This window comes from Strix aluco, chromosome 2 (assembly GCF_031877795.1).
Source record: "Strix aluco isolate bStrAlu1 chromosome 2, bStrAlu1.hap1, whole genome shotgun sequence".
Lineage (NCBI taxonomy): Eukaryota > Metazoa > Chordata > Aves > Strigiformes > Strigidae > Strix > Strix aluco.
This window is the reverse complement of record NC_133932.1, coordinates 79,968,035-79,983,330: the sequence shown is the minus strand read 5'-3', so window position 1 is coordinate 79,983,330 and position 15,296 is coordinate 79,968,035. Positions and strand designations below refer to the sequence as shown.

Below are 15,296 nucleotides of genomic sequence, written 5' to 3'. Positions count from 1 at the left end.
GAAGCAGGCAATTATTTTCCCTTCACACTTTCCATTATCTCTATTGCAGGGGTTTGGGAAATTTGTTACACTATTTCTGTGGAAATTCAGTGGAAATTAGAAAAGTTAGAGAACCACAGTTTTTTGACACTTACCTACTTAAACAGGTGAACATAAGATAGGAAACAAAGTGTGTTCTTCAGACTAAAGGAGTCTTGAAACCCTGATAATCAGATGCAGTGGGATGCTAAAAGCTACCTACTACAACTTTAAAGTGTGTAGAAAAAGAGTGAACAATTCCTACTTCCAACAAATCTGCATATGCACAGATGAGAGACAAAGTTCTTCAGCAGTTAAATCATTTTTATTTAGAACACTTCTGCTTGTTATGTGTGAAACAGTTGTTGTAGGCATTTAAGGAAAACGCCTAACAGCCCCCTAGAAGGTGGATCGATGAATGTGTGCACAAAGTTTTGAACGTAAAGCAAGGTAAGTTCCACGTAGCTAAGCGCATGAGAAGCTGAATTAGATTCCATTTTACCCCATACCCCATATGGAATAATTCAGGAGGTGTGTAATACGGAAATGTCAACTACTAAGTAGCAGTTTCAAATACCCTAGAAAATACTTATAAATGGCTTCCTGTCATTATACTTTAAGATGATTTCCTGGTTTTGGCTGGGATAGAGTTAATTTTCTTCCTAGCAGCTGATATAGTACAGTGGTTTGGATTTAGGATGAGAATAATGTTGATAACACACTGATGTTTTAGTTGTTGCTGAGCAGTGCTTAGACTGAGTCAAGGACTTTTCAGCTTCCAATGCTGCCCTGCCAGTGGGTAGGCTGGGGGTGTGCAAGAAGGTGGAGGGGACACAGCTGCGACAGCTGACCCCAACTGGCCAAAGGGGTATTCCAGACCATATGACGTCTTGCTCAGCATATAAGCTAGGGGGAAAGCTGGCTGGGGGGCTGCTGTTCGGGAACAGGCTGGTCATTGGTCGGTTGGTGCTAAGCAACCATTTTTTTTATTTGCATCGCTTGTTTTTCTTGGGTTCTATTTCTCTCTTTGTTATTTTCATTTTCATTGCAATTTATTAGTATTATCACATTTTATTTCAATTATTAAACTCTTCTTATCTCAACCCATGAGTTTTCTTACATGTACCCTTAGAATCACAGAATGGTTTGTGTTGGAAGGGACCTTAAAGATCATTTAGTTCCGACCCCCCTGCCATGGGCAGGGACACCTTCCACTAGACCAGGTTGCTCAAAGCCCCGTCCAACCTGGCCTTGAACACTGCCAGGGAGGGGGCAGCCACAACCTCTCTGGGCAACCTGTTCAGTGTCTCGCCAGCCTCACAGGGAAGAATTTCTTCCTTGTATCTAATCTAATTCTGCCCTCTTTCAGTTTAAAACCATTCTCCCTCATCCTATCACTAAACTCCCTGATAAAGAGTCCCTCCCCATCTCTCCTGTAGGCCCCCTTTAAGTACTGAAAGGCCGCTATAAGGCCTCCTTGGAGCCTTCTCTTCTCCAGGATGAACAACCCCAACTCTCTCAGCCTGTTGTCATGAGGAAGGTGCTCCAGCACCCACATATCTCCCAGTTCTCTCCCCCATCCCATCAGGAGTGGAGTAAGCAAGCGGCTGTGTGGTGCTCAGTTGCTGGCTAAGGTTAAACCATGACAGATGAGATTACTGCTGTGCACCTAAATGAGATGCTTATTTCAGTCCCCAAGCAGCTTAATTTCAAGACACCAAAGGTCAGAGAGGATCTGGTAATAATCTAATAACAATTGACTGCACGTTTCTGGGAGATTTAGCTGCATTAGAGCCTGGTTGCTGAGAGCAGGATGAATTAGTTGTTACTTAACTGGCATAACTTGAAGCAGTGTCAGCCATCGAATGTGACTAATACAATGTCATAGAGTAGCCAACGGCAACTAATGCTTGCACAACTGCTGTAGATACATGGAGCACAGTCCCTGTGTCTCTGAGCAGATTTGTCTGTCCCCCACCTAATAAGGATGCAATTACTTTGGGATTGGGGTACCCGATGTTATGGTTTTAGCTGATAGGTATCAGCCCATGGTTCTGGAGAGGAATTGGGTGTTGAATGCATTCACTCAAGTGAATTTTTTTTTTGTACAGATGATGATTCTTACAGCAGACTGAATCATTCCAAAGCTTTCCTCCCTCTGAATCGTACCATGATCAGAATAGTGTAAATTCACTTTGAGATGCACAGATCATAGGCACTAGTCGAAAAGAATTTTTATAATATTGATAGGAAAATAATATTCTGACCTCGACACCGAATAACAGTTTCACTGGAACACTGAATGGACATTTAAGTCTCAAGACCAGAGGCTTGTTTACAGTTTAATTAAAGTAAATACACATTAATAGTGATAGTATTCAGTGTCTTTGGGAATTTACAGGCAATTAATCTTCATATTTCCTAGAGGAATAAATGATGAGTTGGGGATGACTAATTTGATGTAGTAATTCTGAATATTATTTTGAAATTTATTAATATGATTTAAAAAACATTTATTTTCTGGTAATCTAGAGAAGACTCAGTTTAAAAAGGAAACTTCTGGTTTTGGATGAGTATATTTGTCTATTGAGTTGGAGGTTAAAGCTTTTATGTCGTGGGAGGGGGAGAGGCAGCCTTGCTTTTGCAGCTTGCTTTCTCCCCTGCCCCTGATGGTGTGGGGCTGTGTGAGACAGGAGGAACTTCTCTCAAAGGAGGCAGTTGTGCTCCCACTCAGTGTCTCTGATTCTTACCGTACCTCTTTGCCTAACCGTTAAAACTCACTGGTCTGGAAAGAAACTAGGCTAGTGAAATAAATCGAATTCCTTTCTGGCTGGTGAGATGAATCAGCTTGTGAAAAGTTGTGCTACAGCTGATGCAAAAGGATTGCTTCAGTAGGGGAAGAGTAAGGTTGTTGCTCTTAAAGCAATAGTGAACTGCTAGGTTAGCTGTTAGTTGTGGGATTGCTTCCTCAGTCTGGGCCAGTTTAGCCAACACTTTCTAAAAGTAATATTCAGTTGTTCATATTGGTGCTGTCTGAAGTATTAAATCCTGTTTAAGAAAGCACTTGGAGAAAGCAGGAGGATCAGCTGAAGAGCTCTGAGGAATCATGGCAGTCACTGGAATACATTAATCCCTGTCTTCCCTCATCTTCTTTCAGGGATCATGAATTCCATTTTTCTAGTCATTAATTTCTTTGAGGCTTTGGGATCTTGGAGATAGCATCATTATTTTGTTGGGCAGGAATATGTAGAGCTGACTTTTATTAGAAAACTCAATTTGGAAATAGTATGAGACAATGTATGGAGTTAACGTGATATTTCTTTGTGGGGGAGGTTACCAGAAATCTGGCAGGAGATTATGATCGGGACCTAACAATAGTCTCTTGGAATATGTGCTATTCAACATATTCCTGAATCTGGAAAAAGGATGAATAGTGAAAAGACATAATTCTGTAGCATCAAATAATTAAAGCATTAAATTAAAACCAAAGAATTACAGAAGAATCTCATGACACTCAGTGGCTGGGCAATAATGCAACAAATGAAATTGTAGCAATAAATTCAAAGTAGTGCATAGGGGATAAAACTATTGCTGCTAACACAGTGATGGGCTATAAATTATCCATTAGCACTCAGAAAAGAGGTCTGGAAATCATTGTGATAGGTGGCTGAAAATACTGGTGCTGTGCTTAGTACCAGTCAGAACAATGTTAAAAATGACGAGGAGAGGAGGTGAGAACAAAATGCAAAGTATTTTATAAATGTATTGAGCACTTGCATCTTGAGTAGGAAACAGCTACTGTACAAGGAGAGATTAAGTAGATGAGGGTTCTCCAGTTTACAAAAGAGGTGACTGAGAAGAAACTGATTTTATATATAAATATTAAAAACATATAAAAATCATAAATGTCTTGGAGAACACTAGACTAGGGGATATTCAGTAAAATGAACAGGAAGCATCTCTAAAATTAATAGAAATAGTTTTCATGCTGTACCTAATTATTCTGTGGATCTCTTTGCAAAGGGCAAACATCTGAATGTCCACTGAATGGATTAGGCAGGGAGGTTAAATCAAGGACTGATAAACACAAGGATGTGTACAGATTCTTCAGCTTCAGAAGTCTTTAAAATAGATCGCTGAAAATTGGAAGTTAGTTGCATACTTCCTTCACTAATGCCATTTTCTTCTGCATCTCCTACAGCTGCTATTAGAAAGAGGGCTTTGGTTAGACTGACATTTGGTTTTACCTAGTACAGCTGGTCTTACGCATAGGTTAACATTTAACTGTAAGAGGTATATATTTAGAAATGACCGCGTAAATAGTCTGCTAGCAGCACATGCAGAATAGATGGAGCAAATAGTAGTTGTATGCATCTCTGGTGGTCCTCTGTCTAGACCAGTAGGTCTCTATGATCTGTAGTGTTAAAGGTATAGCAGAGATAAATGGCAATTGTAGAGGTGAGACAGTGACAAGAGGTGGACACTTATACAGTGTGTATATAAAAAGCTTTGGTTCTGGTGAGTAGTGGTCTTGATTATTAGAAACAGTTAAAAAGTGGCAACTTTAGGAGCAACTTTAGAGCAGGTGGTGGTGTGCTTGTAGCTTTACTGTTAGCTCTGCTTGACTGCTGACAAGGCAAGTTCCGTTAAGTTTCTCAAGTTTAATATTGGTTTGCATTTTTAAAGATTGTGTCATGTCTTTCCTATTTCAGCTATCAGATAATAAAAAGAGCATTTAGGGGTCTATAGTCCAATGGGAGACTAGGGGTTAGAAATTGAAGGGTTGCTGAGAAATTTGCCAGGATTTAAGAGACAGATTTTCCTGAATATGAGGGGAGACCTAAAGTTTATGGAGCTGGATCTCCAGCCTGTCTACCGAAATACATTGTAAAAGAAAGTTGTGTGGAAAAAAAGGGTTTAAAAATAGCATAGAGAAAACCTAGAAGTGGAAGACTATGGGAAAAAAAATGTGGAAAGGAACACAGGGTTTGTTGTTTGATAGAAATGTTAAACCAGGAGGTGAAGAGCTTTGGACTTTCATTATACTGAATTAATAATTTTCAACTTGTCTTGAAAAGATAAAATTGGAAGACAACTTGTGGAGAACTGTAGCTGAGTGGAAAATTGTGTATGACACATTACGCAGAAGATTATGGGTCCCTATGGATCCTTATGGATCTTAAATGGTGATTCACTCTGTGCCCAGAAGCCTGAGAAATTGATATCCTCAGTAGTTTTCATGTAACAGCACAATAAATTCCTGTGACACTGTTCCATAGGTTAGTTACTGTATTTCTTACATCCGAATGTATGTCTTTTGGATGAAGAGAATTATAAGACTATTCAAACTGATTCAGAAAAAGATGGCACGTTTAACAGTAATTTGATGTTGTGAGTCTGTAACTTAAAGTCATCCATCAAAGCCATTAAAAAAAAATTTGTTGTCATCTCACTTGTCACATCCCAATTTCTCGGGACAACGACTCAGATTCGCTGATTCCTAGGTCAGGATTAAGGTGAAATGACACCAAGGATTCTTAAATTCACAAAACTCAATTTTTATTTGCTCACAACAGATATTGTCATGAAACTTTGTCAGTCAGCCTTGCAACCTCTGCAACAAGCAGTAAACCTCAACATACATTGACAAACCTTACAGCATACACCAACTAGTGGCAGGTCTTATAACATGCCCCAACAAGCCTTGAGAATGGGAGAGAAAAGGACAGAAAGAGAGAAAAAGAGAGTGAGAAAGGAGAGAAAGAAGGAAAAAAAAAAAAAAGATTTTACCAGTCCTGGTTCCAGTGTAGGTCCAGCCAGCCTAGATGTCCGGTTCCAGAGGGTCGCAGCCACCCGGGGCTTTGACTCGTGCCCCTTTGTAATTCCCTGCTCTTCCTCCAGGCAGGCACTTGGACTCATTGGGCAAATTAGGCATCATGCGCAGTCTATGCTTCTTGAATTCTCCTTGCTTTGGTGCATGCGTAGTTTGTACCTTCAGATTCTTCTGGAAGTGGGTCGGTGGGCTTGGGGGTCTTTGGGGAGTTACCCCCCCCACCCCTGCAGGTATGACTGTTGTCATTGCAGTTCCCTGGCTGCATGTTATACACAGTCCCTTCGTTGAGGTGACAGGCAGTGCAGAAGCGTGGGGTCAGTGTGGTGGTGTTCATTAGATTTTTGCCCCTCCTCGTTTCTTACTCAGCTGCTGTGGTGTGGCTTTCTGAAGTGGCCACAGTCCCTTTCAGGAGCTCTGCCTGCTTCCATGTGGGTTCCTCCCTGGGCTGCAGTCACTTTCAGGGGTTGTACCTGCTCTGGCATGTGTTCTTCTATGGGCTGCAGTCCATTTTGGGGGTTGTACCTGCCCCGGTGTGGGTTTCCCCATGGGCTGTAATCCCCTCAGAGGTGTTCCTACTTCTGTGTTGTCTTCTGTGTGTCTGCCCCTGCTCAGGCATCTGCTCTTGTTTCTTCTTCTCTCCAGTGTCTCTCTTGCACCTAACCAGAAAGGTTACTGCCCTTTCTTAAATATGTTTTTGCAGAGGCACTATATATTTCTCCGACTTGTCTAGTTTTGGTAGGTGACAGTCCATTTTCTCTGTTGCTGAAGTGGCTGTGACCAGCACAGGGGCAGTCCCTGACCTCCTCTTCCACAGGTCACCCTTCCAAGTTCCACCCTACCCCTGCCAGTTATGCCCAATACACCCCCATGCTCCATAGATCGTGTACTGATTGTGGCTTTGTCAGCCAAGTTCCAACAGGACTGGAAAAAGGTGGCCTTTCTAGTCTAACCTGGGGGCTGCAGAGCTGTTGAGAGTGGTAAGATACATGAGTTTTAATTCTGTAGCCTGTAGGGAGAGCTGAGCATGGGAGGCTAATAAGTGAGGAAACTCTTCTTCCAGTAGCTCAGTTTTAAAAAGAAAAGAATTAGTTCTGGTTTTGGGATGGTCATATGAAGCTAGTCCTTTGTAGGATGCTGTGAACATGTCTAGTGGCCGGCTTTTCAGGGAGCTCTTGCATTGCTTTATGTAGTTTCCTGGCCTCAAATCCGATGTAATCAGATGGGTAGCTGGTTGTTCAGTTACGGAGACAACAGAACATGTGCACAACATACCCTAAAGATACTTAGGAAACTGTTATGTTGAAAGACTAGTGAATTTAGGCACTGCATTGCAAGGAGAGAATGAAGAGTGGAGGTTGCATCACACTTTTGATTTGTGCACCAGTAGTACCCTAAATGCCCCTTTGGATCTACCAGCTATAGAATTTTTTATTATTTTCCTATTCTGCATATATTACGTTTAATGTTATTCTCAAAGAAACATGTGAAAGCAGAAGTATATTAACAACTGTCCAAGTATCAGAATACAGGAAATGTTAATGCTTCAATTTTTCAATCCTCTATATTCTTCTAATTATGAAGTTTGCCCCAGCAGTATTAGTCACTGATATTTAGTGCTAATTTATGTAGGCAGTAGTGTATAATAGAAGATACAATCTTCAAATTATTTTAGTAGCATGCATTCATAACTATCTTATGGAAATAATTGAATAGTTTAAGTGGAAGCGGACACACTACATACAAACTTGAATCTTGTATCAAAGTCTTTCAAGTGTGGTATCAGAATTTCATCTTGTATTGCTGGGATTTTATGTCACTTCTGAACTATGTTTATATGTCATGGGTAAAAAGGTATTGATAAGACTTAATTTTTCATGTAGTATGTATTAGTAGATTAAAGGAAAATATGTTATATTCTAGTAAATTGCACCTTATTCTCCTTAGAGAGCCAATCAATAATATGCATAAGCAGAAATGCTTTATGAAATCAGAAAACCTTCAGTGGGAAGATCTAAAAACATATCCATTAAATAAGGATAAATGAAGAAATGGATAATGATCTGGATATGTGCTGGGCTCAAACTTGTTCATGTATTCAGAAGTGAGTTGCTGTGTCTTAGTGATGCCAGATGGTATAGTGCATTGTGGAAACTGGAAAGAAATAGATTAAGAAAAAAAAATATTCTGGCAAGCCTGTTTTTCTGGCCTTCTGTATAATTCTGTGCTGTGAAGTGCTGAGCCAAGATCACCTGATATTTACAGAGGAATAAATCAGGGTGATTGGCACATTGTGTGATATAAAACATACTGTCACATGACATTGATTAAAATACTTTAAAGTAAAATTAATAAGATAGTTGTGAGTAGGAGAGAATACTCTTCAAGGTTTTCTTAGGTTATTTTTTCTTTACCGTAATCTATCACAAATGTTTCGAGGTGCCTTTCACAATCCCATTGGTAAATTTGTGAATTTGTCCAAATCAGCACACAAGCCATAACTAAGATTATGTTTTAAAATGTCCTGTAAGTAATACTGAATCACTCTACATCATCCAGCTATTAGAGAAGGTGGTTGGTATTGTTGGGTGAGAATTTATCGTCTTGTTCTGTGTGCCTTAGAATTTATTCAAGTCGGTAAGCTGAAGCATGATTTAATCATAACCAACCATCTGACCTAGCTACATGTGGCACAAGTACTTTGAGTTGTTTTTATTTCCTTAGGAAGTAGTGGAGGCAGTACACACTTCCAAATGAGAAGTGTGATTTGAAAGTTGGGTAGTGTATTCTCCCCTTTCACTGTGCTAACACTGTATAGCCTAGGGTATGAGAAAGATCATGACACTTCTCAGAAGGGGATAGTAGAAGGTAACCATTTTCAGATAGTCTGTTTTCAAATAACGCTTGTTATTTGTAACATTATACAACATTCATACACGCATGATGTTTGAGGTCTCCGGTCTGGGATCTGTAATTGGTTACACTTATGCTGCCCAAACAGACATTGAGATTTATGTGACTGTATCCTAGACAAAGCACTGAAACTGTTAATGTCTTTTAAAATACAGTGTACATGCTCTGTGATCACATGCTTGCAGATGCTTGGGGAACAGCTTTTAAAAAAACAGAAAACTGGACACGCTTTTGTAGTAACTCAAAATTGTAAAAATTTATATATGGGGTATATTCCTTTGACATTTCTAGCACTACTGACTCAGACATCTCATCAGACTTAATTTGTAAAGTAACCCTGAAGAATTAAATGGAACTAATACATTACCTAGATGATTCACCCTGTTGCATATTCACTCCTGTTTTTTTAAATGTATTTTTCAGAAAGTAGTAAAAAGTCTGCATTCACTGAAGGAATTACTTATTTTTGTCAAATATGGGTCCTTAAGCCATGCAGTGTTCTATTTAATGAGCTATTCTTGGGGCATTTGGTTTTATAACATCTTTATTTCACTTGGGGATAACTTCCATGGGCTATGGAGATGTGAAATCAACCTGGCTTGCTGATGTTTATAAATCCATTTTTTTTCCTCCCCTCTGCAAGTAGGACAGAAATTGCATTTTTATTGTGATCAAAAATGAAAAACCAGTGAAATTTTTTGCTTTTTACCTTGTTTTTACTGGATATGTAGAAGCACAAATATGATTCTTTATCTTTCTTTTTAATACAGAAAAGCTGAAAATGTGTTAAGAAAACATTCTTGAAAATATGAAGACTCTTCAAGCATCTTGTCATCAGCAAAAATCCCCATCTTATTCATCCCAGAGGGTTAGCTGTGTTGAGTGAACACGCACTTGCTGTTTGCTCGTGTTCATTGCGCATTCTCGTGTGTCATTTACATATGACAGCTGCATCCTACAGCAGATACAATCTTTTCATTTCTCTGAGCTGTTCTTTGTAGCCCTCATTGTAGGATGTAAGGTTATCAAAGGCACATTAGAAAAAAACACCCTCCCTCCCTGATTACAGCAACCTCTTAGATCTTTGCAAACAATCTTTAGAGCATCCCCGTGAAGTGAGGTATGCTGTAATCACTGCACACACATGAGGAAATAAGGCACAGAGATTATAATAAATAATGTTTGACTGAAGAGTTTGAGAATGTCTGGGACTGGACATTTTTATTTAGTACTGTCTTACTGTGTTTTTATATCAACAGCAGTTACAGCTATTTGGATTTATTAAGTAATGAATCAGACCTCAAGCTGTCATACTGGGTGAAATAAAGGTGCAGAAAGGCATCTAGATTGAGAGTGCTGGATGCCCAACATCCTCTCAAGTCTATAGAGCAGAAAAGCTCTCCAAGAGAGCAGTCAGTCCACCTGGCTACCTCTGACCATCTGTTGTAAATACCTGACTTAAATACCTCCAGCTAGCAGCGAAGAATCTGTATCTTTAGAGAGGAGTCTTGATCAACATCATACAGAGGTTACACAGCATTGTTAGAGATGACATACAGTTCTCCAGATCTTGAGAGCAGAAACCACCCTGAACTGTATGATCTGCTTGTCTTCTGAAGTCTCCTGATTCATTATACACTTTCTAACTTTTGTGACAGCAGAAATAAGAAGAGCCATATGGCTGATTCTGTAGACAAGTATCACTGACATTCTTAGATTAGTCTGTCCTTTATGTAATTTAATGGAGAAAAGAGTACATGATCATGTAATTACATATTGCATCCTAACACACAGATGATGAATTAACATTGCTTAAGCAGGGTTTGTTTTCCTATCTCCTGATTTTTGAATGGTGGACTTGAAATTTTAGCATCCTCTTTGTGTTTGAACATTCTAAATGTCCAAGTTTGAAAAATCTGAATATGTTGAAACTCTGTGGATTCTCCTTTCTTTCCCCTTGATGGATCAGCTGTAATATTTGAGTTGTTTGGTTTTCTTTTTTTTTTTTTTTTACAGCAGGCTCACCTATCAGGCTTTTCTTAGCATGATGAGAATGTCATCTCTGTACAGACTTTGCCCTAGATGATGGTGGAGAGCTAAAGTGACAACAAAGTGGTTTTTACTTTGCTCAGGCATTTACCTATTGTAGCCAAGTCAGGAGAATCTTCCTAATTTAGATAGCATTGCTGGAGAATGATAAACCATCCCAGAGAGATCAGCAAAGAATGCAAACCTTCCAGAAGAACAGAGATTATTTTATGAAGAAGTGCTATTCACTCATCATAATCCTACCTGCACCCCTTTTCTCAGCGCCCATAATATGTTTCTTGTTTCTCCTTAATGTAATATACCTTTCATGAATGTTCATGCTTATGCCTTCTATCCTGTTCTCTACAGGTTTTTTGCAAGCTGTTGTATCCCATCCTTCTCTGCTTTGGCTCTGTTTATGCTCTCTTCCCACTGCCATTTTGCATCCCCTTCCTTCCTGTCTCTGTTCTTTCTATCCTATATATGTATTTTGTTCACATTCCTCATTCTTCCAAGAAGTGCTTATTTATCCTCTTTCCTGCTGTCTCAAGAGGGGCAGTGCAGAGTCTTCCTATTACAATTTGAGGAAAGTGCTAGTGATTCCCAAGAAGCAGCAGGAGTGCTTGCAAAATAGTCTGCTAGATCTGTGTTTATCTGGCCTAGAGCTTACTTAATTCTGTGAAGATGATGTCTACAGTGTGCTATGAGCTCACAGGAGTTTTGAGAGGCAGTGCATATGGCATCTTCAGAGCATGGAGCTGCTCAGATGTTCCATCTCTGTACGAGGCTTGATCTAGGTGAGGAAGAATTTTTCAAAGACCTATATACAAGCCATCTGGAGGAAGCGGCTAAAGAAGTGTCCATGGTGGTAGAACATAACTGCCTGCTAGAATAGAACCGTTCCAAAACATGAAGGTCCTGGAATTTGGTACAGCAGAGAAAGACTAGAGCTTTAAAGAAAAAAAAATCTTTTTCTAAAACTTACAGACTGAGTTTGCCCACAGAACACAATGCTGCATAGATGAGTACTGATGAAATAGTACTACCATGTTTTAGTTCTAGTGTGTGTTGTTGCAGTGCTAATTTTGTCATCCAGATAACAGTTTCTGTTGTGTGTTGCACATCGGCAAAGTTGACAGAATGAGGAGAGCTGGGCTTGTGTGTGCATGGCTAAGCTAATGGCTGGCTTTCATTCTTTGTTGAAACAATACCTTAAAACATATTTTCTGCCATTGCATCACTTAGTGGTAATAAATGGTACTACACACACAGAGATGTTTTTCCAAGGTGATATTGATTTTTTATTAACTTATATGAACCTTTTGGCTGGTATTTGTCATAGGAACATCTCCAGTCTGTTTTGAGATTTGTTTAAAAACCTGTCTGTTGATTGGAGTGAAACTCAAATGTGTTCTCTCTCAATTGACCTGGACTGTTTCTCATATTATTTCAACATCTTCCTACTTTTGTGAAGAAAAAGCTTAGATTTTAAGATCTGGGATAAAAATAGAATTGTTCCAGGTAGCATCAGCCTTTGAACAAAACAAAACACATTGTGTTACTGTGCATGGCATCTCTGTGGATGCAGTTCTGGTCTCCCAGCCTCAGAAAGGATGTAGTAGCATTAAGCAAAGGATGGAATAGATTCTGCACACAGGAAGATTAAATTAAGTTCTTGAGCTTGAAAAGGAGGAGTTGTAGGAGGGTTTTGATAATATTAGGAATGAACAGGAGAGGAGGAGAGAACATAAATGAAAACCATTGTGCTCTTGTACAAATCCATAGTGATTTTACATCATGGGGAAGGAACAACATCTGTGTGAAGAGACTTTAAATAAGAAAGAGTTCTTCACTTTAGAAAAGAAATGACTGGGGAGAAATGAGAGAAGTATGTAAAATCATGAATGTCGTCGAGAAGGTGAAAAAGGAATAATTATTTGCTATTTCTTATAGCACAAGAGCAAGGGGATATCCAGTGAAATGATCAAGTAGTAGCTTTAAGACAAATGAAGGGAAGTAGTTCTTCATGATGTGCATAATTAAATTGCAGGATTCATTGCTGCAGAGTGTTGTGGAGGCTTAAAGTCTGAATGGGTTCAAAAGCAATTAGACAAATTCATGACGGATACTTCCATCTAGGGCTATTAAGCACAATGATGGGAACTGGGAATCCCTAAACCACAATTTACGGGAAGATGAAAGGTTTCTGGAGGGTTGGGCAGAGGGAAGGAGGCATTGCTCTATAAAATAGGATGGCATATTCTTTTCCTAGGCATCCAATGCCAGCCACTACTAGGGATGGAAGTAATAGGGAGGGAATGATGGCTCCCTCCTATTTGCACCTTCCCCTCAGGTAGTTATATACATTGATGAGATTCCCTGAGCCTTCTTTTCTCCAGACATGAACAGTTCTAGCTCTACCAGCCTCTCCTTATAGGAGAGATGCTCCAGTCCTTTCATCTTCTTAGTGGCAGTCTCCTGGACTCTCTCCAGTGCTAAGTCCAGTACTGCAGTTGTGGCTGTACCAGTGCTGAGTGGTTGGAGTTCATATTGTGTTTTGAGAGCTTGGATTGTAACAGAACTCAAGGTGGGTTAAGCAGCCAGCTTTCAAAGTACATCTGACTATGTCTGGGTTAAGAGTCAGGGAGCATTTCAGCAGCTGGGTGTCTATGGTTTTAGGCTTTAGGAGAATGGATGCTTGTGCGTTGTTGTTGGAGTGTTAGGTGCTGACTGAAACTCTTAGACAATCTGAATTTCACTTGATATTCTGAAGCTGTTGTTTCAGGAGCATCTGTATGCTCACTGATAATCTACAGTGTAGGCAAAAGTCCTTTATTTTATTTTACCATACAAAATTATCTACGTGTTTACAAACATCAAACCAGTTACCAGTAGAACGAGACTGGAAAATGAAAGCAAAATTTTCAGGTACAAGATTAAACTGGGTTCTAATTGCTTTTCTTTTCTAAAATAAGAATTTGAGAACTCCTGACAGTGCTGTTTTTCCTCCTGTAAAATAAACATAAGCATTTACCCATGTACAGTGCGATCATGTAAGCTACTTTTGTGATGCTGCAATGGATGATTCATTGTGCTGGATTAATTAATGCTTTGCCACCTTCAAATAGAAAAGATACTGTGAAAAGAGGAACATTTAGACTAAATGTGTTTGAGACGTGAAATGCATACTTCTAATTGTTTTTAGTTCTTAAAGTACCTAAAAGGATTTTTGACATTTTGAAATGTTGCAAAAGTCCGTTATTTGTATAACACAATTTATTGTTGATAAAGGCTCATAGATGTTTTTCCCTGTGTTTTTTTGTGTTTTTCTTCATCATTCATCAAGTGATGAAAGATGCTTAATATTTCTAGGAAAACGAAAAAAAAAAAGCTATGATTCACATTTGAGAACTTTGAAACCATCAGAAATTGGAGTCTAAAATAGTGTACTAGAGAGTCACAACATGTATGTTACTTTTACATTACATTTTTCTTATCAGCTTTTAGTGTTTGTTATACAGTATGAACCAAAAAGCCATACAGCAATATGAAATTGTCAACAGAAAACAACGTGGTCATAGTAACTACTTCACGCTTGGCTGTGGTTTTACAGTAACACATGGTGTAGGGTCTCCTGACTAATGCTATTTTTGTAGCCTCTCAAAATTTGAAAATGGAATGTAAAGATATTGCAGAACTAACCTGGTAACTTCAACAAATTCTGTGACTTCCATAAGACCTGGATTTTCTGTCTTCAAAAAAAAAAAGTCTCACAAGTTACTGTAAATATAAATGCTGTTCAAGCAAGGAAACATAATTAGCTTTTTGCTTGTACAGGAAAAATTAAAAATTAATTGGTGGGATCCATGGCATACTTTTTCTCCTTTTCTGCAAGCTCCCCTTGTTAAGAAGACTGGATCATTATCTCTCTGATGGGAGTTTTGAGGCTGGTTATGCTGTGGATGTCCTATCCTTTTAGATTACTGCTTGCAGAATGATAAACTACTGCTACAGAATCAAGACACAGCAAATATATGTCAGTCTTAGCATGACAACTCTGAACTTAATATGCAATAAGCACTTAGGATTATGTGCCAAGCGAATAAGGCAGGAGAAGAACTCAATATATTAAATATTTCTACTGTTACTTGTCTTGCACCAATTTTTTTTCCTCTAGGTTTCTTGCTTCAAGAAAAGAAAAAGGGATCTTCTGAGCATTTGTAAAACAACATTCTAGCTGAATAATGTTTTATATGAGATGTGATTGTCATTACCTTTTGTAATATAAGAACTAAGAGTTATTAAATGTCAGCAACTGACAGGTTCACCATAAACATAATAAGATAGTTTTTCACATGGATTAATGAAATGGTGAAACTTTTTACCAGAGGATGGTTCTGTATGCTAGAAGTATTCATTTGTTGAAAAGACAAGTTGATGGAAGAAGAATCTGCTGAGGATTATTAAACACTAAAATGCCATCTCTGGCTAAGGAAATCCCTGATCT

General features: G+C 38.9%; 1 protein-coding gene across 1 annotated transcript in view; it reads left to right on the top strand.

The window, feature by feature from the left end:
- The window catches only part of HS6ST3 (heparan sulfate 6-O-sulfotransferase 3), a 324,019-nt gene that overhangs the window by 118,932 nt on the left and 189,791 nt on the right, over nt 1–15,296 (top strand). The window lies entirely within an intron of this gene.